We start from the raw sequence: 24,865 nt of genomic DNA on the forward strand, positions 1-24,865 counted from the left end.
TTTCTATCAAATTGCCAAGGCCTCCATAGTAACAGATGAGTAGCATGCATAAGCATAACATCACATAACACTTCATCCTTATACTTGCCTACTGAAAAAGAAATCATCACCTGTTTATTCACCCTAACAACACCACATTCATTGAAACATTGAAGCTGATAAGGCCTCTCATGTTTTATGGTATTCAATCCTAACTTTCTAACCAAAGTAACACTAGCAACATTAGTACAACTACCACTATCAATGATCATACTATATACCTTATCGTTGATTAGGCATCTAGTATGGAAGATGTTCTCCCTTTGTTGCTCCATAACATCCTTCTTAGTCTGAACACTGATCGACCTTCTAATCACTAAAACTTTATCACCAACAACATACTTTAAATCACTAACATCCTTAAGTGGTGGCATGTCATCATAATCAGACTCCTCACTAGTGGACACAATCTCCCCATCATCCATTAGAATCATAACTCGATGATTTGCACACTCTGATGCATAGTGTCCCAACCCCTAACACTTGAAACACTTTATATCATGATTACACTTTGGTTGGACTTCTCCCTTAAGTTTTTGATCACTAGTCGAAATCTACTTCTTCATGGATGTAGGTTTGACAACCTTAGATGTCACCAAAGGCTTCGATGGTGCACTACCCTCTCTCCTATAATTCAACTTCTAACCCGAAAAAGACCTTGAATAAGCCCCAGATCATGTACTACCCTTTCTTTTCAACTGTCCTTTAACCTTAATGGCCAAATGCACTAACTCTTCAAATTCAACATAAGATTGCAACTCCATAACATTAGCTATGTCTCTATTCAAGCCATTCAAAAACCTAGACATAGTAACTTCCTCATCTTCATTAACATTAGCTCTAATCATAGTCACCTCTAATTCTTTCTGATACTCCACACTCTTACTACCATGTGTAATCATTTGTAAACGATTAAACGACTCCCTATAATAGTGTTTAGGAACATACCTCTTCTTCATTATTGTCTTCAACTCCTTCCACGTACTAACTGGTCTTTCTCTATTCCTTCTTCTTTCTACCACCAATCTCTCCCACCAAACTATGACATAATCAGTAAACTCCACTACAACTAACTTAACTTTCTTTTCTTCAGAGTACCTATAGATGTCAAAAATCATCCCCACCTTTTTTTCCCAATCTAAGTAAACTTCTGGATCGGTTTTTCCCTTAGAGGTTAGGATTTTTAACTTAATACTACATCACCCTATTCATCAAAATCCCCTCTATACTCAAAATCCCTATGTGGCTGAATATGTCCCCTCCTTGGCTGATTCTCATACCTCTCTCCCTATGTGTACGAAATCCACTACCACAGTTAAGATCATCCTCGACTTCATTTGGAGAGTTTCCAGCAACACTCTCATCCTTCCTAGCTTCTCCACCCTTTTTACTACGTCCCTCATCAGACCTAGTCTTCAATTTTTCAATCCTAGTCATTAGCTCACCAAACATAAATTTCATCTGTTGTTGTATTCTTGAAAGCCCATCTTATGGGATTGCACGCTCCTTCTATGGCACATTGTTAGAAGACATTTTTTTTAAACCTACACGGAAATCATTAGCAATAAAAATAACACCTCACACACTCGCGTTTCACACAAATTTATAGGCTTTTCACTCTAATATGCTCCCTACGCCTTTTTCCACTCAAATTGCCTTTCTTTAGTTCTTGAAATCATTTAGCAACAATTCAGAAAAGCAACAAACTATGCAGTGAATCTATAAATTTGATATAGACTCAAGAAGCAAGAAATTTATGAAGCTAACAAAACGAAACTACGATGACAAATTCACGAGTAGCAATGCAAATTTGTGCGAGTAATATGATGATTCGAAGATGCGAAATAAATTGAATGGAAGCAATAATACTAAAGAGATTTACTATCTAAATTGAAAATTAAATCAAGCAATGATAGAACCTGAAAAAAATTAAAAAGCAACACAAATTGCCAATGACTAATTTTTTTTCCCTAGCTCTCGGCCAACTCTAGAATGTTTATTTTATTCTCTTTTTTTTTTGACGGCAACAATCAAAATTTTCAAGATCAAGCCCTTTTTTTTGTATACCAATATGGCAATCAAGAAGAAAAATTCAACACACATTTTTTATGTATATATTGCGACAAGATCAAGAATTCAACAAGAATACTACCTTATGATTTTGTGTTCAACATTTCAAGAGGATGCAAGGACCTTTTTTTTTAATATATGTGGCCGAAAATAATCAAGAGAGAAAAACAAATCAAGAAATAAAAGACACAAATTGAAGGATATAACCTGTGAGTACATCTGCTCTAATACCAACTGATGCGAACCCTAGTGGAATTTAATGGAATTTGCGAACCCAAGATCTATCTAATCTAAGTTTGCTGAAAATAGGATGAGCTTATTACAATGGAAGACTTGCTCCAAGGCAACAAGACTATAACCCAACCCAATCACAACGCCTACACCTGGAGGCGAGCAAAAAAAGTATAAATTCACAACAAAGATTGGTCAATTCTTTGAAGAATTGAAAGTTCAATCAAGAACCTAGATTGATAACCAAAGGTCGGCAAAAATTAGAATATTATTAGGCAAAAAAGTATGCAAAAAATTATTCTCAAGAGTATTTATACCCCAAGCCAAAAACCCTAGTTTCCCTAGCGGGTCACATATAAACCCAATTTAAATAATAATCAACCTATGCTAAAACTAGCCCAAACTAATTAAAATAAATAAAATAAACAAGTATGAAACCCAAACAAGTGTTTCCTCACAAAATAAAAAAAGTTTAATAGCCCAACTAATTTAATTAGACAAGTTCGGTTAGTTCCGCATTTTGTCTGGCAGCAGCAAAACCCAACTTCAAACGGATGGTTCTCTCTCGTCTTAAAGAATTAGAAGGCGTTTCATATACCGTTTGAAAGGTATGGAAGTCTAGTTTCCAGCCCAACTAAATCACCTTAAAATTTAACATGTAGATCCAGTTATGATAAAAAAGGTAGCAAAAGATCAAACTGTCTGAATCTAGTCTTCTTCTCCCAATCCTTGTGTAATGGTCTTGGTTCAACCAACAAGCCCCGCTTGAAAATGAATCAGATTAATCACAACTTGCTCCTTATTATTTAATATCCTTTTGAGGTCCACCTTAGCCCACGTATCTTGAAGAAGTTCATTGAAAGCTTCTTTGAACCTCTTGGCTCTAAGCCTTGTAACTGGACCAACCAAAACCTCCAATGGATCCTTTGGTGCTAGGATCACATCACCTTTGCTGCCCCTTTTAGAGAGAAAGGGAAATCTTTCAACTTAACATGTTCTTCATCAACTCCGTTCGGTTTCATGCCAACACAAACCATGTGGAACTCCTTGAGATGAGTATAAGGATCTTCTCCTGCAAGTCCATTGAATGTTGGTAGCAAATGTATAAAACTAGACTTGAGCTCGAAGTTGACATTGTTGTTGATGTTTATGCACAATGGTTGATTTTCCACATTAGGAGCAGCTAGCTTCTTGAGTGTCTGTTATCGTGCAACAACCATGTTGTTGATGCGAGCTTCCTTTCGTAACCTACGTAAAGTGTTTTCTATTTTGAGATCTACCTGCACTTGTCTTTGGTTAGTAGAATGGGTTACATGCATAAATTGTCAAGAAAACACAAAAGAAACTAACCACACAAGAGATTGAAAGTAGTGCAAATTGAATGAAAATCCTACACTAGAAAACAGAAACTGCCTAAAAACCCTAGAAAACAATGGAATTTGGCCTCGATAGAGTGGGGCTAGTGGCTAAAGACAGCTAGTCCTGTTCAGAATGTTGTTTCCCTTTAGGGAACAAAAGGCCAAGTCCTAATTCCACCAAAAAATCTGTTTTGAACAGTACAACTGTCGTATATGAACAGTACCGCTGCAAGCAAAAATTTTGTTTCATTTTTTTAAACAAAATAAATAAAAATCACAACAAATAAAAATCACAGGACAAGAATCAACTAAAATCTCTTCCCTGGCAACGACGCCAAAATTTATTGCGATGTCATGATCGCACAAATGATTACCCTAGCTTAAAACACATCACACAAGATAATATAGAGCAAGTAAAAGATCGATCCCATGAGGAAGGTTCAAGTCATATTTTTATGCTATATGATATGCAATTTGAGGGGGGGGGGTTTGGAAGTTATCTAGTCTAAAGCAAAAGAAAACAGAAAACTATCATGCAAAAGTAAATAAAATCAGAAATTATCAAGAGAACAAACATTGGTTTCAAGTAAACATCTACCAACAGAAATCAGAACTGATCACTGAAACATTACATCAATTTTATATTCTGAATATTTATCCTTTCTTAACATTAGTTAATTAACTGATCTGTCGTATAACTAACCTTAACAATCAAATAACCACAGTGTCCACAGTAGTAATTTAATTGAATGGCAACCTTAAGAACTAGATAAATTGATTAATCTTGACAACATGACTGTCCGCAGTCTATGTTTGATTTGTTCGAATGTTCTCCCTAAGGTTAATAACATAGATCTGCCACAATTATTAAACTCAGTTGCTTCATAAGTTCATATACTATAACTCCGGTTTTGATATCAAACTTAACAATAGATTGTCTACAATAATAACTTAGAGTCCGCTCTAGCAATTAAAATAAATAATCATAGGAAAAATTAACATAGGAGAATAAACATAATCATCATATAAAGTGAAAAGAAAAGGTAAAATAAATCTCACAGTTCTTGAAATTCGAAGGTTTCTGTGTCCTTGCAACTAATAACAAGAGTTTAGCGTTGCATGTCTACTGAACAATTAATAAAAAAGAAGGAAGAAAACATGAATTCAGGTTTGTGGGAGAAAGGGTTAATGTTCCTCCACTTCTAGTCATCACCCTCTCTTCTCCTCTTTCCTTTCTCTCTTTCTTTTTATATCCTAGGAAATCATAGTCTCTATTTTACAAAATAGTCCTCCTTTAAGTAAACAATTTACATTTAAGTACTTCAATAACTATTTTCCTAAAAAAAGAGAAATAACCTTGCATGAAATCTTCAAGCTTTGATTTAGAGGAGCTAAATTGCTAAAGTAAAAACTTGGATGCTTCAGGACATAAATTTGGACTCGTTTCTTCATAAAACCTGATTACTGGAAGAATTCATTTGTCATATTATAAAACTCATATCTCCCTCATATGAGATCTTTTTTGGCTGAAATTTCGTACGTTGATAGGTATTTGAGTCAGGGATCGAACAAAATTGAGTTTGCATCAAATAGACTTCTGTAGCTCAAGATATTCAAGTTAGAATGGTCGAAGGTCAACATTGGCAGATTGCAAGATTTGATTTTGAAGGCTGCGATTTCCATGCTCATCCTTTTTTTTTTCTTCCCTTAGATATCCAGAAAGGTATGAATGTTATATTTTTAATGCCACTGGAATTACTTCATTTTGACCTCTAGTGCTTACGCTTTACACAAAACATCGATTGATGGTCAAATCTGCCAATTACCTCCAATTTACTTTTTTTTTTGCATCTTTCATCCAAAAGTGCCTTCAAAACATAAAACAAAGAATATCAAGGCATTATATATATAAAACATAGCCAAAACACTAGGTAAATGTGGGTGAAACTATCAAATAATAGGGTTGCATCATAAGCACAAGGCCTAATAAACTGCTACACTAAAACTGGTACGTTCCAAATATCGAGGGTTTTGTAGTTAGTGATGATGCCTCGAAGAAAGGACATAAGTGTGATTGAGGTAACGTGGGGAAGTGATCGTTTATGTGTTAAGACAGTTAAAGATCAAGTAGAGAAGTACTTGATACACGACCTGAAGTCGGTTACTGTGGTATTTGCTTTGAGAATCTGAAGGCATTATCAATACGAGTCCCTTTTAATTCTAAGGATGAAATTTATATTTGAAGGGGAGAATGTAAACACCCAAGAAAAAGTAAATCCAAAAATGACTCCACCATCGCTGTTGATTTTTGAATCGGCAGCGGCACGGTTTTTTGCTGTCGATTTTTGAATCAGTAGCGGCACAGTTTTTGCTGCCGATTTCTAAATTGGCAGCAACTAAGTTTAATTAAAAGTTTAAGAAACAAATCAGATTGTCTTAAGGGGGTAAGAGGGAGAGGTAAAATCGGTTTTGGACATACCAAAACAGGGACAAGAACACATCTAAACCAACCCCAGACACCCCACCTCATTTAATGGGGAGTATAAATGCAAGGAGAGAGGGAGAAGGAGGCCTTTCCTCTTCCTAAAAGTTGTCTGCAGCAACTGCATGTTTCTCTTCTCTTCCTTCTTCCCAATAGAAACATAAACGAAACCAGCAGAGAGTGACCCTTTGAACGTGTGAGAGAGAGAGGGGGTTGAGACCTTGAGTGAAGGCTGAACAACTGCTTAGAGGATAAGAGAAGGGGGTGTAACGGGTGGGAAGAAACTGACAGAAGAAAGAGAACCGAGAGAGGAAGAAGAAGGGGGAGAACCAGGAGAAGGGGAGAAGGAATACTACCAAATTGTCCAGACCCACTTAGATTTGAAAGGTAAGGGCCATGTAGTCTCCCTTTCCTCCTTGTTCTTGAGACCCAAAACCAAAAATGATGAAGGAATCCCTAATAAAATTGACCTAAGACCCCTATGCTAGTTGTGAAAGAAACTGAAATCAATTAAGAGGACAAGGAAACAGAGACGAAATGAGGCCAATTTCTAGAACATCTAACAAAGAAAAATGAATAAAATGGAAAGAACAAAACATGGTAGAGGGTCGGCCATAGTTATTGGGTTGGCCAGAATGCATTGTGTAAGAGAAGGCATGCGTGTGTGTTCATGTTAAGATCATATAACTCTGTTGGGATGATAGATATGTGCTGGAATTGAAAATGCATGTGTGTTCATGTTAAGATCATGGAACTCTGTTGGGATTTGATGACAGATTATGCATTGGAATTGAAAATGCATGTATGTGTTCATGCTAAAATCATGTGACATTGCTGGAACTTAATGACAAATTGCATGACTGCAACGAATTAGCGTTCATTGCCGAAAGTGTGTTCTGCAGCGAATTTGTGATTCGCTGTCAAAATTTGAGTTGTCTGCAGCAAATTAGCGTTCGTTGCCAAAAGTGTGTGTTTGCAGCGAAATTTGTGATTCACTGCTGAAATTTAAGTTGTCTGCATCAAATTAGCATTCGTTGCCGAAAGTGTGTGTTCTGCAGCGAATTTGTGATTAGCTGCTGAAATTGAGTTGTCTGCATCGAATTAGCGTTCACTGCCGAAAGTATATGTTCTGTAGCAAATTTGTTATTCGTTGCCGAAGTTGTGTTGCATGTGGAGAATTAGCATTCACTGCTGAAAATTTATTGTCTGTAGTGAATTACCATTTGCTGCCGAAGTTGTGTTGTCTGCAGCGAATTTGTGATTCACTGCCAAAACTAAGTTGTCTGTAGCGAATCAGTGTTTGCTGCTGAAAGTGTGTTGGCTGTAGCGAAGTAGCATTCGCTGCCGAAATTGAAGTGCATGTAGCGAAGCAGTTTTTGCTGACAAATTTTGCGGCCTGCAGCAAACTAGTTTTTGCTGCCGACTTTCTACAATAGACTCCCCGGTTAGAAATGACTTAAATGCTTGTAACAATTTCATTATATGATGGCGTAAAATGGGGAACACCTGAACATGAATATATGGATTCTTGAAATAAGTATAGAGATGAATGTGATTTGAGGATGCAAATATATTGATTTGTGGCCCTTGATGTCTTAGGTGGTGCGGCCGGGATCGGACCATTATCAAGACAAGAACAACCCGCAGGTGGAACAGGTAAATGGTTCCCACCTTTTTCTTGTATGATGTCAATGTTTTGAAAAGATTTATGATGCAACCATATTATTCGATAGTTTCACCCCCATTTAACTAGTATTTTGCCTATGTTTTATATATAAAATGCCTTGATATTCTTTGTTTTATGTTTTGAAGGCACTTTTGGATGAAAGATGCAAAAAGGAGCAAATTGGAGGTAATTGGCAGATTTGACCTTCAGTCCATATTTTGTGCAGAGCATGAGCTCTAGAGGTCGAAATTAAGTGATTCCATTGAAATTAAAAATCTAACATCCATACCTTTCTGGACATCTAAGGCAAGAAAATAAAATAAGAAAGAGCATGGAAATTGTAGCCTTCAAAGTCAAATCTCACAATCTGCCAGTGTTGACCTTTGGACATTCCAACTTGAATATCTGAAGCTACAAAAGTTCAATTGATGCAAACTTAATTTTTTTGGATTTCTGACGCAAGGAAATATCAACGCTCCAAATTTCAGCCCAAAACGATGTCATATGATGGAGATATGAGTTTTCAAAGATGACAACCGAATTCTGCCAACAAACATGTTTCGTGAAGAAACGAGTCCAAATTGCGTTCCGAAGCATCTAAACCGACATCCAAGTTTTTATTTCAGCAAATTAGCTCCTCTAAGTCAAAACTTGAAGAAACATGCAAGGCTAGTTCTCTTTTTTAGGAAAATAGTTATTGAAGTACTTATATGTAAACTGTCAACTTAAAGGAGGACTATTTTGTAAAATACAGACTATGGTTTCTTAGCATATAAAAAGAAAAAGAGAAAAGAAAGAGGAAAAGCCGACCAGAAGAGAAAAGAAACTCCCTTTCTCCTCCAGAAACTCGAAATCATGGTTTCTTCTTTCTTTTTGATTAGTTGTTCAATAGATATGCAAGGCTAAGCTCGTTTTCTTGGTTGTAAGGAAGCAAAAACCTTCGGATTGCAAGAACTGTGAGATTTATTCTTTCATTTATTTTCAGTTTATATTATGAATGTGTATGATTGTTTTCCTATGCATATTTCATGTGATTGTTGTTGATAATTGCTAGAGCGAACTCTAAGTTATTATTGTGAACAATCTATTGCTAAGTTTGATATCAAAACCGGAGCTGTGATATATGAACTTGCGAAGCAACTAAGCTTGATAATTGTGGCGGAACTGTGTTATTAAACTTAGGGAGAACATTCGAGCAAAGCAACACAAGCTGCAGACAGCTTGGTTGTTAAGATTAACGAATTTATCTAGTTCTTAAGGCTGCCTTTGAATTAAATCATTAGTGCAGACACTATGATTGTTTGTTGGTTAGGATTAGTTCTACGGCGGATCCATTAATTAATCAACGTTAATAAAAGATAAAATTTTAGAATATAAACTAGAGTTTTGTTTCAAGGATCGGTTCTAATTTTCGTAGGTGGATGTGTGCTTGCGACCAAGGTTTTTTTTTTTTTTGATAAATTTCGATTTTAATTGATTTTGTTTGCTAGTTTAATTTCTGCCATAGTTTAGATAATCACAAATCAAACCCCCTCCCCTAAATTACATAACGTATAACATAATAATTTGAACTGAAACTTTCTCGTGGGATTGACCCTTTTTTTGCTCTATACTATCTTGTGTGTTTTACGCTAGGGTAAATAATTTGTGCGACCGCAACAATTAACTTATGGATGATCTATTATTGAATCCTTGATGAATGATGTAATGACGATGAATTGTTTGATCGAGTTCTTTATGAATGTTGAAACGATGAAGAAAATGCTAATGTTTTGAAATGACTTGTTTGAGGTGGATATATTATTGTGTTGCGATAAATATTAAACCGACTATGAGATGTTGATTGAGCTGTTATGAAAATGGGCTACTGATGAATGTCAAACCAATTATGGAATGTTGATTATGATTGATGATGAGCTTGGGCTAATGACATCTGAGATCGATGACCGGGTTGTGCTTGATGATTAGCTTCGGCTAATGGCATCCGAGATGGATGACCGAGTTGTGCTTGATGACCAGTTTATGCTTGATGATTAACTTCGGCTAATGGCATCTAAGATGGGTGACCGAGTTGTGATTGATGATTAGCTTCAGCTAATGGCATTCGTGATGGATGACCGAGTTGCGTTGATTAACTTTGGCTAATGGCTTTCGTGGTGGATGGCTGAATTGATTATGATAACTGGCTTCGGTTAATGGTAACTGTAGAAATGACGAGGGTTGATTTTGTGATTAGTTTTTGTTAATGGCATTCGAGACAAATGACTGAGATTAAATGTTGCGATGAACTATGACTAAAAGTATCCAAGGTGGATGACCGGATTAAGGCGAAGTATTTAACCCCGATCGATGTTAAACTTCGGCCCCACAACCCCTATGGAGAGGTCGGGGTGTATGAGTGAGAAAAGTTCAGTTAACGAAATAATAAGAGATGTACAATGTATATAAGAAGTAAAAGAAGGAATCTTCCCATTCTAAGTTAATAACGAAAAGCAACGACAACGTACTTCTAGATGTTTATTATTATGTTAGATTATTTACAATTCTTGTATCCATGTTGTTTTGTAACAGGGACATCACACAATCAAGGTGCGTAGGAAAGCTTGTTCCACAGGTTCACATATTTTGAAAGGTGCCATTTAATAGTATGTTTTAGCTGTTATGTTGAATATTTGCCTTTTGACACTTTTGTAAGGACTTGTAATGGAGCATGGATGGGGATGTGCGAACATGTAGACACGATGTTATGAATATATTTATGTGGTATTCTCTTCTATGAGGATGTTGTGTTGTGAAATCACATGAGGATCATATAAAAGAAAGTACTAGTTGGGTAAGATTGTCGATTATAAACTCATGTTGATAATGAGATTAGAACAGGAATGCAAACACATGGGTATGCCACTATGATGTAATGTAAATGTAAGAATACAAAAATATAATATTATGGGCATGTGTATTGAGTATCTATCATATAAGAATGTTGATTTATGAGAACTCTATCCCTATGATGCCATGATAAGGAAGGAACATAATGACTAATTCACATAATGTCATTGCGAGAATGTAAACAGAACAAAAAAAAATCCATTGAATTTAGCTTTGAAAAACTTGGGTCATTACAGTTTCTGATTTTGGTTTTGAAAAACTTGGTTCGTTACATTCTTCCATTTCCATTCTGGAATTGGCAGTGATTGTAACTCCCATGCTGGCCTCTGATGCTTTATCTTTACTTGCTGACATATTCCACATCTTGACACATATTCTGCTATTTCCCTTTTCATGTTCGGCTACGAGTAATATTCCTTTAAATCTCGGTACATTTTGGTGCTTCCGAGGTGAGTTGTAAATCAAGATTCATGGGCTTTTTTCAATATTTCATCCTTCAGTGACTTATTCTCGGGCAAGTAGACTTGTTTTCCCATTGCCAACAATTTTCCTGAAAAAATTTGAAAAGGTATCTTTATGCCCCGGTTTATCTGTTCCTTGATTTTTCCTACCCCCTTGTTCATCAGCTGAGCTTCTAACACTTTATCTCGAAGCATCAATCGAATTTTTACTTGAGTATTGACCCTTTTAGGCCTACACTTAGCTGCAAACCCATCTTTTTCAACTCTATTAAACTCTCATGTTCTTTATTCCCCGAATCTTCAACCACCACTTACCCCTTTCTACTCAAAGCATCTGCTATCACAATGGCCTTACCCGGATGATAATCAATCACACAATCGTCATCCTTTAATAGTTCTACCCATCTTCTTTGCCACATTTTTAACTCTTTTTGCGACATTAAATACTTCAAACTCTTATGATCAATACAAATCTGAACTTGCATCCTATATAGGTAATGTCTCCATACTCGTAGGGCAAAAACTATTGTCGCAAGTTCTAAGTCATGGACTAGGTAGTTCACTTCATGTGGCTTCAGCTGTCTGGAGGCACAGGCGATCACTTTTCCTTGCTGTATTAACACACATCCTAGACCCCTCTTCGAAGCATCACTATATACCACGAACCCTTATATTCCCGAAGGTAGGGCAAGACTGGGCCAGAGGTGAGTCTCTCTTTCAACTCCTAGAAATTCTCCTCACATTCCTTTGACCAAATAAACTTTACTTCCTTATGGGTTAACTTGGTCAAAAGTGATGCTATTGTAGAAAAACCTTCGATAAATCTCCTATAATACCCCGCGAGGCCTAGGAAACTCTGAATCTCTGTCACATTTGTAGGTCTTTCCTATTTCAAAATAGCCTCTACTTTTCCTGGATCCATAAATATTCCTCCCGCGAAGATAACATGCCCCAAAAATACTACTTCCTTTAGCCAAAATTCACATTTATCCTACTTTGCTTATAGTCCATTCCCCCTCAATGTTTCCAACACCTTCCTCAAGTGTTCCTTGTGTTCTAAATAGGAGCTAGAATACACCAATATATCATCAATAAACACAACCACACATTTATCTTGATAAAGCCGAAAGACTTGATTCATCAACTCTATAAATATTGCGGGGGCGTTTATCAACCCGAAAGGCATCACTAAAAATTCATAATGCCCGTAGCAGGTCCTAAAGGCAGTTTTTTGTATGTCTGTTGCAATGTCGCGGTCGCACAAATTAATTATCCTAGTTTAAATAAACAAGATAGTATAAAGCAAGCAAGGGGTTGATCCCACGAGGAAGGTTTAGTTCAGATTTTTATGTTGTATGATTTGCAACTGAGGGGAGTTGTGAAGTTATCTATGCTATAGTAAACATAAAGAAGAAATCAATGCTAAATCAAAGAAAATCAAAATTTATCAAGAAAAACAAACCTTTTATGTTGATTAGTTAACTGATACGCTGTATAACTAATCCTAACCATCAAACAACCATAGTGTCCGCAATAATAATTTAATTCAATGACAGCCTTAAGAACTAGATGAGTTGATTAATCTAAACAACATAAATGTCTGCAGTCCATATTTGATTTTATAGATTGAATGTTCTCCCTAAGATTACTAATTTGGATACACCATAATTATTAATCTCAGTTGCTTCACAAGTTTATATACCACAACTCCAGTTTTGATAGCAAACTTAGTAATAGATTATTCACAATAATAACTTAGAGTCCGCTCTAGCAATTAAAATAAATAATCATAAGAAATAAGTATAGGATAACAAACATATTCATTCATCATATAAACTGAAAAGAAAAGGTAAAATAAATCTCACAGTTCTTGAAATTCGAAGGTTTCTGTGTCCTTGCAACCAAGAAAAAGAGGTTTATGTGAGATCTGTTTTACCTTTTCTTTTCAGTTTATATGAGAACTGTGAGAGCTTGATGCTCCTAACATGGAGAATCAACCATTGTGAATAAACATTGACAACAATGTCAACTTCGAGCTCGAGTATGGTTTTATACACTTGCTACTAACATTCAATGGACTTGTCGGAGAAGATCCTCATACTCATCTCAAAGAGTTCCACATGGTTTGTGTTGGCATGAAACCAAACGGAGTTGACGAAGAGCATGTTAAGTTGAGAAGTATTTCCCAGCATCTCGAGTTGCCAACATAAGGAAAGAAATATGTGGGATTCGACAATCTCATGGAGAGACACTCTCTAAGTATTGGGAAAGATTTGAGCAACTGTGCATTCAATGCCCTCATCATCAGATACTCGATTAGCTGCTCATTCAATATTTCTATGAAGGACTGATGCCTCCTGACCGTAGTATCATTGATGCGGCAAGTGGAGGTGTAAACCCCGGGAAAATAAGGTTGCGTAAATTGCAAACTAACTAAATGGAAATAAAGTGAAGAAATTCATGCATATGGTTAAATAAAATGGGAATTCGAAAATTTTTGGGATATAAATTTCAGGACGAAATATTTCAAGACATTATAAATTAACCCAGAAATGTTGAGGATTGGATAAAATTGTGGGAAATAAGCTAAATTAAAAGTTCTAGGGTGGAGTTATAAGAAATGAAAAGAGGTATAACTTGATTATAAGAAGAAAAAAAAAAGATGTGGGGGAAAAAATAATACACTTAAAGGAAATGAAGCCTAAATACAAATAAGAGAAATTATAGAGTATAAATACTCCTCTCCTCACCAAAAATCTACAACAACAAAAAGGAAAGAAAAGATGAAGTTTTTGTATCAATTCTTGTAAAATCAAGAGAGAAACACCAAAATTTCAAGAACCCATCCAAGATTAAGGGTTTATAGATGGAATAAACACTTATGGGCAAGGGCTTAATAAGAAAATTTGAACAAAAAGAAAAGAAGAAGGGCCGACTGTCATTAGAAAAAAAAAGAAGGGAGTAAAAAATCTTCAACTAGTTGAAGATCGAAACCTTAATTCTTACCAGGTAAGGTGTTCTAAACATGATCTTATAATTCATTTCAAATTCGATTATGAATTGATGCCTTGATGTTGAATTATAGATTAGGGTTCTTAGACTTGAATTGGGGAAAAAGTATTAGTTGTTAAAATTAAGTTACTTCATGTGTGGTACGTGATTGGGAGTGTGAAACCATGATAATTTATCCAGAAAATGTAGTTTATGAATGTTATGTGTGAATGGAAAGGGGTGGCGAATCTGGACATGCTCGTCTCCTGACTTTTGGTAAGATTTCGGGTAGGAGGATGAGGGAATTAGAATCAGGTTCCCGTAGAAATTGTAGTTTTGGATGTTAGTTAACTAAGGAAATTGGTCTTGCTCAATTTGGTAATCTGTATATCCTTCTTGTTGTTGATTATGGTCCAACTGGATTGAGGTGAAAGCCACACGAACTAACGATGCTAAGGTTGTTTTAGATTTTGTCAGGACTCATATATTTGATAGGTTTGGAATCCCTAAAACTATCATTAGTGATCATGGCACTCATTTTTGCAATCATTGTTGCGATGTCGCGGTCGCACAAATTAATTACCCTAGCTTCAAACACAACACACAAGATAGTATAGAGCAAGCAAGAGGTCGATCCCACGAGGAAGATTCAAATCAGATTTTTATGCTAGATGATATGCAATTTGGGGGGGTTTGGACGTTATCTAGGCTAAAGCAAAAGAAAACAGAAAACTATCAAACTAAATTTAATAAAATCAGAAAATTATCAAGGGAACAAACCTTGGTCACAAGCACACATCCACCTATAGAAATCAGAACTGATCATGGAAACGAAACATCAATTTATATTCTGAATATTTATCTCTTCTTAACATTAGTTAGTTAATGGATCCGCCGTATAACCAGCCCTAACCATCAAACAACCACAGTGTCCGCACTAGTAATTTAATTCAATGGCAGCCTTAAGAACTAGATAAGTTGATTAATCAAGAAAACATAACTGTCCGCAGTCTATGTTTGATTTGATTGAATGTTCTTCCTAAGATTAATAACGTAGATCCGCCACAATTATTAAACTCAGTTGCTTCACAAGTTCATATACCACAACTCCGGTTTTGATATCAAACTTAGCAATAGATTGTCTACAATAATAACTAAGAGTCCGCTCTAGCAATTAAAATAAACAATCATAGGAAAATAAGCATAGGAGAACAAACATATTCATCATATAAACTGAAAAGAAAAGGTAAAATAAATCTCACAGTTCTTGAAATCCTAAGGTTTCCATATCCTTGCGACCAAGAAAAAGTGTTTAGCCTTGCATGTTTGTTGAACAACTAATCAAAAAGAAGGAAGAATGCATAATTTAGGGTTTCTTAGAGGAAGGGGGCGTTTTTCCCTTCTTGGCTGGCTGCCCCCCTTCTCTTCTCTCATTCTTTTTATATCCTAGGAAACCCTAGGTCTCTATTTTACAAAATAGTCCTCCATTAAGTAGATTGTTTACATTTAAGTACTTCAATAACTATTTTCCTAAAAAAGGAGAAATAGCCTTGCATGAAATCTTCAAGCTTTGACTTAGAGGAGCTAAATTGCTGAAATAAAAACTTGGATATCGGTTTAGATGCTTCAGAACGCAATTTGGACTCGTTTCTTCACGAAACCTGTTTGCTGGCAGGTTTTGGCTGAAATTTGGAGCGTTTATAGAAATTTGAGTCATGAATCCAACACAATTGAGTTTTCATCAATTGGACTTCTGGAGCTCCAGATATTCAAGTTGGAATGGTCGAAGGTCAACACTGGCAGATTGCGAGATTTGACTTTGAAGGCTGCGATTTCCATGCTCTTCCTTATTTTATTTTCTTGCCTTAGATGTCCAGAAAGGTATGGATGTTAGCTTTTTAATGCCACTAGAATCACTTCATTTCAACTTCTAGAACTCACGCTCTGCACAAAACATCGACTGAAGGTCAAATCTGCCAATTATCTCCAATTTACTCCTTTTTGCATCTTTCATCCAAAAGTGCCTTCAAAACATAAAACAAAGAATATCAAGGCATTTTATATATAAAACATAGGCAAAACACTAGTTAAATGTGGGTGAAACTATCAAATAAAATGGTTGCATCAATCGTTCAATGGAAACATTACTCCGCAAATACAATGTGACTCATCGGACTTCCACAGCCTACCACCCTCAAAGGAATGGCCAAGCTAAAATTTCAAATCGAGAAATCAAGTCCATTTTGGAGAAGACAGTGTAACCTAACCGACGAAATTAGAGTCTACGACTTGGTGATGCACTTTGGGCTTATCAGACTGCTTACAAATCACCTATAGGAATATCACCTTATAGGATGATTTATGGAAAAGCATGTCATTTACCAGTGGAGCTTGAGCACAAAGCTTTTTGGGCCATTAAACAATGTAACTTGGATTATGATGCTGCTGGGATTGTAAGAAAGTTGCAACTGCAAGAGTTGGAAGAGATTCAGAATAATGCTTATGAGAATGCAAGGATTTTCAAAGAAAAGACCAAGAGTCTTCAAGACTGAATGATTACAAGAAAGGAGTTTCATGTTGGAGATAAAGTCCTTCTTTATCATTCACGTTTGAAACTTTTTCCTAGAAAGTTGCGCTCTCATTGGATTGGACCCTTTGTTGTTTCTGATGTTTTTTTTCTTATAGTGTAGTTGAAATTACAAGTTTAGAAACAAACAAAGTGCTCAAGGTCAATGGACATCATTTGAAAACTTTCTATGAAAGTTGGACGACAGAACTCACCGCTTATGTGGAGTTAGCTAAACCAATCTATGAAGAATGAGAATGCAACATGTCGAGCCAATGACATAAAACAAAAGTGCTTACTGGGAGGCAACCCAGCATAAAAGAAAAAAAAATCAGATTTGCTTTCTTTTTCCCTTATCTTTTATTTTTCTCATTTTACTTTATTTTTGTTATTCTCTTATATTCCTTTTCTTTTATTTCAACATTGAGGACAATTGTTGTGTTTAAGGTGTGAGGGTATTGAGAGAATTTTGGTTTTCTTTGTTCCGTAAAAAAAACAAAAAAAATAAATTTATGTTTGATCTTTTTGAACTCTCAATGGTTTATGAGATTATGAGTATTATGTATGAGAATTAGTTGAGATAGATGAAGATATAAATCAAATGAATGAGTGTGCATGCAAGTTTAATGTTTAATTGGTTTAGGGATTGACTTTGAGAATATGCCATGTTGACTTTATAGTGTTATACAAATGCAAGCTTTTGAGCCCTCAACATCATGTTCTTTGATTGTGTATTCTTTCAATGATATGTATCTTTAGAACTTGCTTCATATCTTGTTGAGATTACATTCGCATTACATATGTACATGAAGATGATAAAGGCATTAGGAATTTTAACCACTTGAGCCAAAAAGTCAACCTAAAGCATGTTATCCTTAGTGAGCCTCTTTTGAGCTTGTTTATCTTTTCTTTGCTTTACGCATATGTAAACTTGAAATTTTTATATGTTCCTTTTCCCCTGGCCAAGGATTAGCAGAGCATATACTTGTTGATATCTCATGGGTTATGGTTGGAAATTATGTGAAAAGAAAAAAAATGATGCTTGATGAAAAGATGGGCAAAATTGCAAGAAGTGAAAGAGAAAAAAAAAAGAAAGAAAAAAGAGAGAAAAAAGAAAAGAAAATGAAAAGTGTTCCATTGTGTTTGTAATTCTTAAAATTTTATGATTGTTGGAGCTTGAAATCAAAAGAAGTTAAGTATTGGTGCTTAAAGATGAAAAATTTACGTGCTTTGATGAGATATCTTATTTGAAAAATCAATTTTTTTAGAATGCTCTACTTCCTTTGGTTTTAGCCTTTCTTTTACTTTATTTTACCTCACCTTAACCTTAGCCCCATTACAATCGAAAGGTAAGATCTTTTGATTCATGCATTGTTTGTAATATATTAGTAATGGAGATGAGATTGAAGAGTAAGCTAATGGTAGAACATATTCATTGATCGAATTTGAGAGATTTAAACACATAAGCCCTAAAGACATGAGTGTTGGAGTGTATATCAATGAGAGGACCTATCACTTTAGCATGACACAGATTTCATTTAAATCCCAACGATTAATTGAGTTTTGAAGTTTGCATGTAAATAAATTCATGAAAATTTATACTCCTTATCCTTTTTTATTGTATTCTTGTTTATATGCATATATTCTCGGACATTGATGGGAGATTAAGAGATTAGTCATAGTGATTTAATTTATTTTATTTTCAATTTGATTTTATCTATCCTTTCTCGAGGACGAGCAAGAGCTAAGTGTCGGGGTATTTGATGCAACCATATTATTCGAAAATTTCACCCACATTTAACTAGTTTTTTTCTTATGTTTTATATATAAAATGCCTTGATATTCTTTGTTTTATGTTTTGAAGGCACTTTTGGATGAAAGATGCAAAAAGGAGTAAATATGAGGTAATTGGCAAACTTGACCTTTCAGTCGATGTTTTATGCAGAGCGTGAGCTCTAGAGGTTGAAATGAAGTGATTCCAGTGACATTAGAAAGCTAACATCCATACCTTTCTGGAAATCTAAGGCAAGAAAAATAAAAAAGAAAGAGCATGGAAATCGCAGCCTTTAAAGTCAAATCTTGCAATCTGCTAGAGTTGACCTTCAGCCTTTCTGACATTTTTTGGATTCCTTACTCAAAGACCCATCAACGTGCCAAATTTCAGCCAAAAAGATCTCATATGAGGGAGATATGATTTTTCTAAAGATGACAAATGAATTCTACTAGGAATCAGGTTTTGTGAAGAAATAAGTCCAAATTACATTTCAAAGCATACAAACCGACATCCAAGTTTTCATTTCAGCAATTTAACTCCTTTAAGTCAAAGCTTGAAGATTTCATGCAAGGCTATTTCTTTTTTTTTAGGAAAATAGTTATTGAAGTACTTAAATGTAAACTGTTTATTTAAAGGAGGACTATTTTGTAAAATAGAGACTAGGGTTTCCTAGGATATAAAAAGAAAATGATAAGGGAAAGAGGAGAAGAGAGGAGAACGACCAGAAGAGAGAAAAACGCCCCCTTCCTCTAAGAAACCTGAAATCATGTATTCCTCCTTTTTGATTAATTGTTCAATAGACATGCAATGCTAAACTCTTTTTCTTGGTTGCAAGGACATAGAAACCTTCGGATTTCGAGAACTGTGAGATCTGTATTACCTTTTCTTTTCAGTTTATATGATGAATGAATATGTCTGCTCTCCTATACTTATTTCCTATGATTGTTTATTTCAATTGCTAGAGTGGACTCTAAGTTATTATTGTGAACAATCTATTGCTAAGTTTGCTATCAAAACCGAAGTTGTGGTATATAAACTTGTGAAGCAACTGAGATTAATAATTGTGGCGGATCCATATTAGTAATCTTAGGGAGACATTCGATTGATCAAATCAAACATGAACTGCAGATAGTTTATGTTGTCTAGATTAATCAACTCATCTAGTTCTTAAGGCTGCCATTGAATTAAATTACTAGTGCGAACATTATGGTTGTTTGATTGTTAGGATTAGTTATACAACGGATCTATTAACCAATCAACATAAGAAAAAGATAAATATTCAAAGTATAAATTGACGTCTCATTTCTATGATCAGTTCTGATTTCTGTAAGTGGATGTTTACTTGCGACCAAGGTTTGTTTTCTTGATAAATTTCAGTTTTATTTAATTTTTGCTTGATAGTTTTCTGTTTTCTTTTGCTTTAGCCTAAATAACTTCCACCCCCCCCCCAAATTGCATATCATATAGCATAAAAATCTGACTTGAACCTTCCTCGTGAGATCAACCCCTTGCTTGTTCTATATTATCTTGTGTGTTGTGTTTTAAGCTAGGGTAATTAATTTGTGCGGCCGCAACATCGCAACACAATTCTAATGGCATAAGATCCACTCTCAATTCCACCCCCTTGATGTATAATACCATATCTTTATATACATCATCAATGTCCATGTTTTCTCCTAAGGGTGTACTAACTGTTGTCGCAGGGGTCGCGCCATGACGTCGTATGGCGATGACGAAGGCTTTTGTCGTGCCTCCTGTGTGAGGTGTTATGTGTTGGAAATAGTTTTGGATCTAATCATAAAAATTATGATTAATGTTCAGGAGTCACCACCTAGTATTATGGTCACTAGGAACCTATGGTCTACGAGAGTCTGAGTAAGGGACCGGTTGTGCAAGGGGAAGACGCATCACCCTCAGTGCACCCTACCTAAGGTAAGCTGCATTGTTGTTTGATTGTTTTTTTTCTAAGTCGGGTTTCTATTCTTTGGTCTTTTCTAAGGTTCAAGGTAGATCTCTCTTCATAAGAAAGTCTCTACCTTATCGGGTTAAATCCTAACCGCTCTAAAGTCTGAATTTTAGCATCGCATTTTTACACCTTGTATCTTTAATACCTGAGGGTGTACTTTATCGTGTAATTTTACACCTTACAGATATTAAAGTCTACATCTAGACTTAAAAAAAAGGTTGGAAAAAGTTTTTTGATATTTTTGCCAAACCCTAATAGATGATTGATTAGTACTTAAAAATGCATTTTTATCAAGGTTTTATATCATCATATTGCATTTAAAATATCATTAAATTCCCTAACTTAAGCATGTTTTATAATAACAAGTCTGATAACATAAGATATCTTTAATTTATGGTAAATACTCATTTTGAATGCAGGCATATCTTACAATTTAAAGGATTTATTGATGTGTTTAGCTATTGAGAGTGAAAAGACAAAGAGAGAGCTAAGCTTAAAGAAGAGATGCTGGTTCAATTCAAACTGGAACAACATTCAGTTATTGGATCATAACTGGCGCTGTAGAACATGAATTTAGGTCTAGTTTATATGGATGGAAAGCTAAGACATAGGCCTAAAACTTTCATAAAGAGTCCAAGATTCAAAACGGCCGTTTTCAAGTTCAAATTGTAGAAACAAAAGAGAATTCAGAATCTGTTCTGCAGCCTAAACACTGTTCAATGTTCAGCCTATATCTCGAGTTCTAGAAATCCAAATCTGCTTATTCTTGTTTTTTTGGAAATCTGAGACAAATTCCCAGAACTTTCATGAAGACTATCTATTCAAATTCTGATGTTAGCAATGACGTTTTGTTCAGAAAAGAAGATAGTGGTTGTCACCAAGTAAAGAGGTGGCCACCCACTCAATAATTAGTCATCAAATCAATAGTTTTGAATTTTAGCCTATAAAAGAAGGCATTTTCCATACATTTAGACATCTTGGTTTTTAGATCAAGATCATATTCTTGCTTTCTTTCTTTGTATTTTTATAATATATAAGTTTTGCTTTCATTAATCTCTTGTTTATGCTTTTCATCATAACTATGTTCTTATTTAGTTTATTTATGTTTCTCTTCTTCACAATGTTTAGCTAAGTTTATTATGTCAAGGTGAAAAAGTTTCACTAATGGTGTTAGAATGGGTATAATATAAACTCAACATGGACTTCAATGTTTATATCTAAGAAAGTTTGTTATTAACATGTTTTATCTTTTTATCTTACTAATTCTTAATACCTTGCTTGTTAAATGATTAATCTAAATTTGTGTTGTACAACCCTTGGCACAACAAATACTTGGCACTTTCATAGAGTACTATATGGTATAACCGACACCTATGCTTTGAAAGAAACTTGATTTGATGTTAACATAAGTTAACATTATGAATTCCTGACAATATTTAAAAGTATAGTGTTACTAAAATAAGATAATTAATATGATCATGTTAAAATTTTTTAATGAACTATTAAGGATAAATCATCCGATTGGAACCTTCTTTGTGTGTGGTTTCCAGTTGATTAATAAAAAGAGTTTATACTATACTTATTTTTAATACTATTAGTGGATCCTCTAACCTTGACAATTGCTTTTATCTTTGACTAATACTCACATCAATATCACATCTCAAAAGTTCTCTTCAAATCTTTTTCATTTGTTGTTTATAATTTTATATAGTTCACCTCCCTGTGGTTCGACCCCGGTCTTGCCAGGTTATTTATTACTTCGACACTCTTGCACTTGGAACAAGACATCAATATTTTGATCGTGTCAAGTTTTTGGTGCAGCGGCTGGGGAGGTAAGTTATTGTATAAATTATATATTTTCTTTTATTTTCTTTTGTTTTCACTTTTATTTGTTTTTCTAATTTTTGTTCATTTTCTTTTTCTTTTTCTTTTCTTTTCTTTCCTTTTGCACTTGCATGAGAGTTTGGACACGTACATTAAGTGGTAGATGTTGTAGGGTATTTTCATCTTCTTTAGAAAGCATGGCTGAAGAAGATAACCAATCACTTCATAATAAGAATAACTGTGTTAGAACATTTAGAGACCACATGAATCCAACAAGAACAAGTGCACCGTCATGTATAGTTTTCCCCCTACTGCATCTCATTTTAATTTTAAACCAGGTATTATTAAACTTTTACCTACTTTTCATGGTTTAGATCTAGAAAATCCATACTTGCATTGAAGGGCATTTGAGGAAGTCTGTAGCACCTATAATGACTTAAATTGTAGCATGAACACCATCATTTTAAAACGTTTTCCTTTTTCATTAAAAGATAAAGCTAAAACATGGCTACAAAATCTTAGGTCAGGATTCATTCGTGCTTGAGATGAAATGCAACAACAATTTTTAAAGAAATTTTTCCCTTCTCATAGAACAAACTCTTTCAAAAGACAAATCATCACTTTCACTCAAAAACCTGGAGAAACATTTTACCAGTGTTGGGATAGAAATTTTTCCCTTCTCATAGAACAAACTCTTTCAAAAGACAAATCACCACTTTCACTCAAAAACCTGGAGAAACATTTTACCAGTGTTGGGATAGATATAAGGACTTGCTTAATACCTGTCCTCATCATGGTTTTAAAACATGAAGATTGGTTTCACATTTTTATAAAGGGTTAAGACCTAAAGATAGGCAAATGATGGAATTGATGTGCAATGGAACTTTTGAAAATAAAGACCCTGATGAAGCAATGGAGTACCTAGACTTGCTAGCTGAAAATGCTTAAAATTGGGACACTACAGGCACTTGTGAGGCACCAGGTAAAACTCAACCTTATACATCTAGTGGAGGCATGTACAACCTTAGGGAAGATCATGACCTCCAAGCCAAATTTGCATATTTAGCTAGAAAAATTGAGGCACTAGAATTGAAAAATAGTGGTCAATTAAAATCTATTCAAGAAATTGTGTGTCAAATCTGTGAAACTAATGAACACTCAACCAATGATTGTCCAACTTTGCCTTCTTTTAAGGAATGTCTCCATTAACAAGCCACTGCTTTAAACAGTTTTCAATGGCCAAATCATGATCCATACTCACAAACATACAACCCTGGTTGGAGAAATCACCCAAATTTCAGTTGGAAGAGTGGTAACAATAATGCACAAACTTCACAACCACCATTTGAAGCACACCATAATTTTCAAAATTCTCATGGATATGCATCTCCTTATGTTCCCCCTCCTAGAAGAAATCTTGAGGAAACTTTGTATGCATTCATTGAAAAGCAAGAGACAATCAACACTCAACTTGCTCAAAGCATAACAGATTTTAAAGATACTCTTGTAAAATTCACATCTACTCTCAGTTTTCAGGAGAAATGTAAGTTTCCATCTCAACCACAACAAAATTTGAGTAAGGTTATTGAAAAACCAATTCTTGAACCTTGTGACAAAGATGATGAGTCAATCTTTAAGGATAAGGAAGGGGTTAAACCTTAACATTGCAAAGAATGATTCCCCACCAGTACTTTCATTTCCTTATGCCATGACCAAACAAAAGAAAGTCAATCACGATTCTGAAATCTTTGAAACTTTCAAACAGGAAGAAATTGAGGACAAGAAAGGCACCGAAAATGTTGTCGCGGATCATTTGTCAAAATTGACAATAGATTCGACATCTGACATCACACCAATTGATGATTACTTTCCTGATGAATCTTCATTTTCTATTGCTTCAATACCTTGGTCTGCTAATATTGACAATTTTCTTGCTTTAGGATTTTTGCCAGCTCATTTGGATACCCAAGACAAAAGAAAGTTTTTGAGCGACGTGTAGAACTTTTATTGGGATGACCCTTACTTATTCAAATATTGTCCTAATCAAATATATCAAAGATGCATTCTTGACAATGAGGTAAGTAGTGTCATTAAATTTTGTAATTCCGAGGCATGTGGGGTTCACTTCTCGTCAACAAAGACGATTGCAAAAATCTTACAATGTAGATTTTATTGGCCCACCATATTCAAGAACACATATGCATTCTGCCAAACCTGTGAAAATTGTTAAAAGGTAGGATTTATTTCAAAACATAGAGTCTTTAGATAATCTTTTATTGACTCTTAAGATGTATCATGGTGGAGATGTGCATCGTGCAATTCATGATTTATAGCTCCATTTTCATAAAGGGCATGCTCATCATAGTCTTGGGAATCTGACTAAAAAAAGACCCTGTTTGTCAGTTTTTAAGAAAACTGGATGAGAAGCCTATCCCCGACTCATAGAGGGCGTTCAAGCCATTCTTGAACGTAAAACCAAGGGAAGATGTGAGCCACAATCACAACTACAATTTAAGCCTTAGTTTGTAAGAAATTGTGTCTTTTGGTT

At 35.0% G+C, this 24,865-nt stretch overlaps 1 pseudogene; it reads right to left on the minus strand.

Moving 5' to 3' along the window:
- Nucleotides 1-23,006: 23,006 nt before the first annotated feature.
- LOC112328532 (small nucleolar RNA R71) lies at nt 23,007-23,117 on the minus strand (annotated as a pseudogene).
- Between the last annotated feature and the right edge of the window lie 1,748 nt (nt 23,118-24,865).

Source organism: Populus trichocarpa, chromosome 8, assembly GCF_000002775.5.
Source record: "Populus trichocarpa isolate Nisqually-1 chromosome 8, P.trichocarpa_v4.1, whole genome shotgun sequence".
Classification (NCBI taxonomy): domain Eukaryota; kingdom Viridiplantae; phylum Streptophyta; class Magnoliopsida; order Malpighiales; family Salicaceae; genus Populus; species Populus trichocarpa.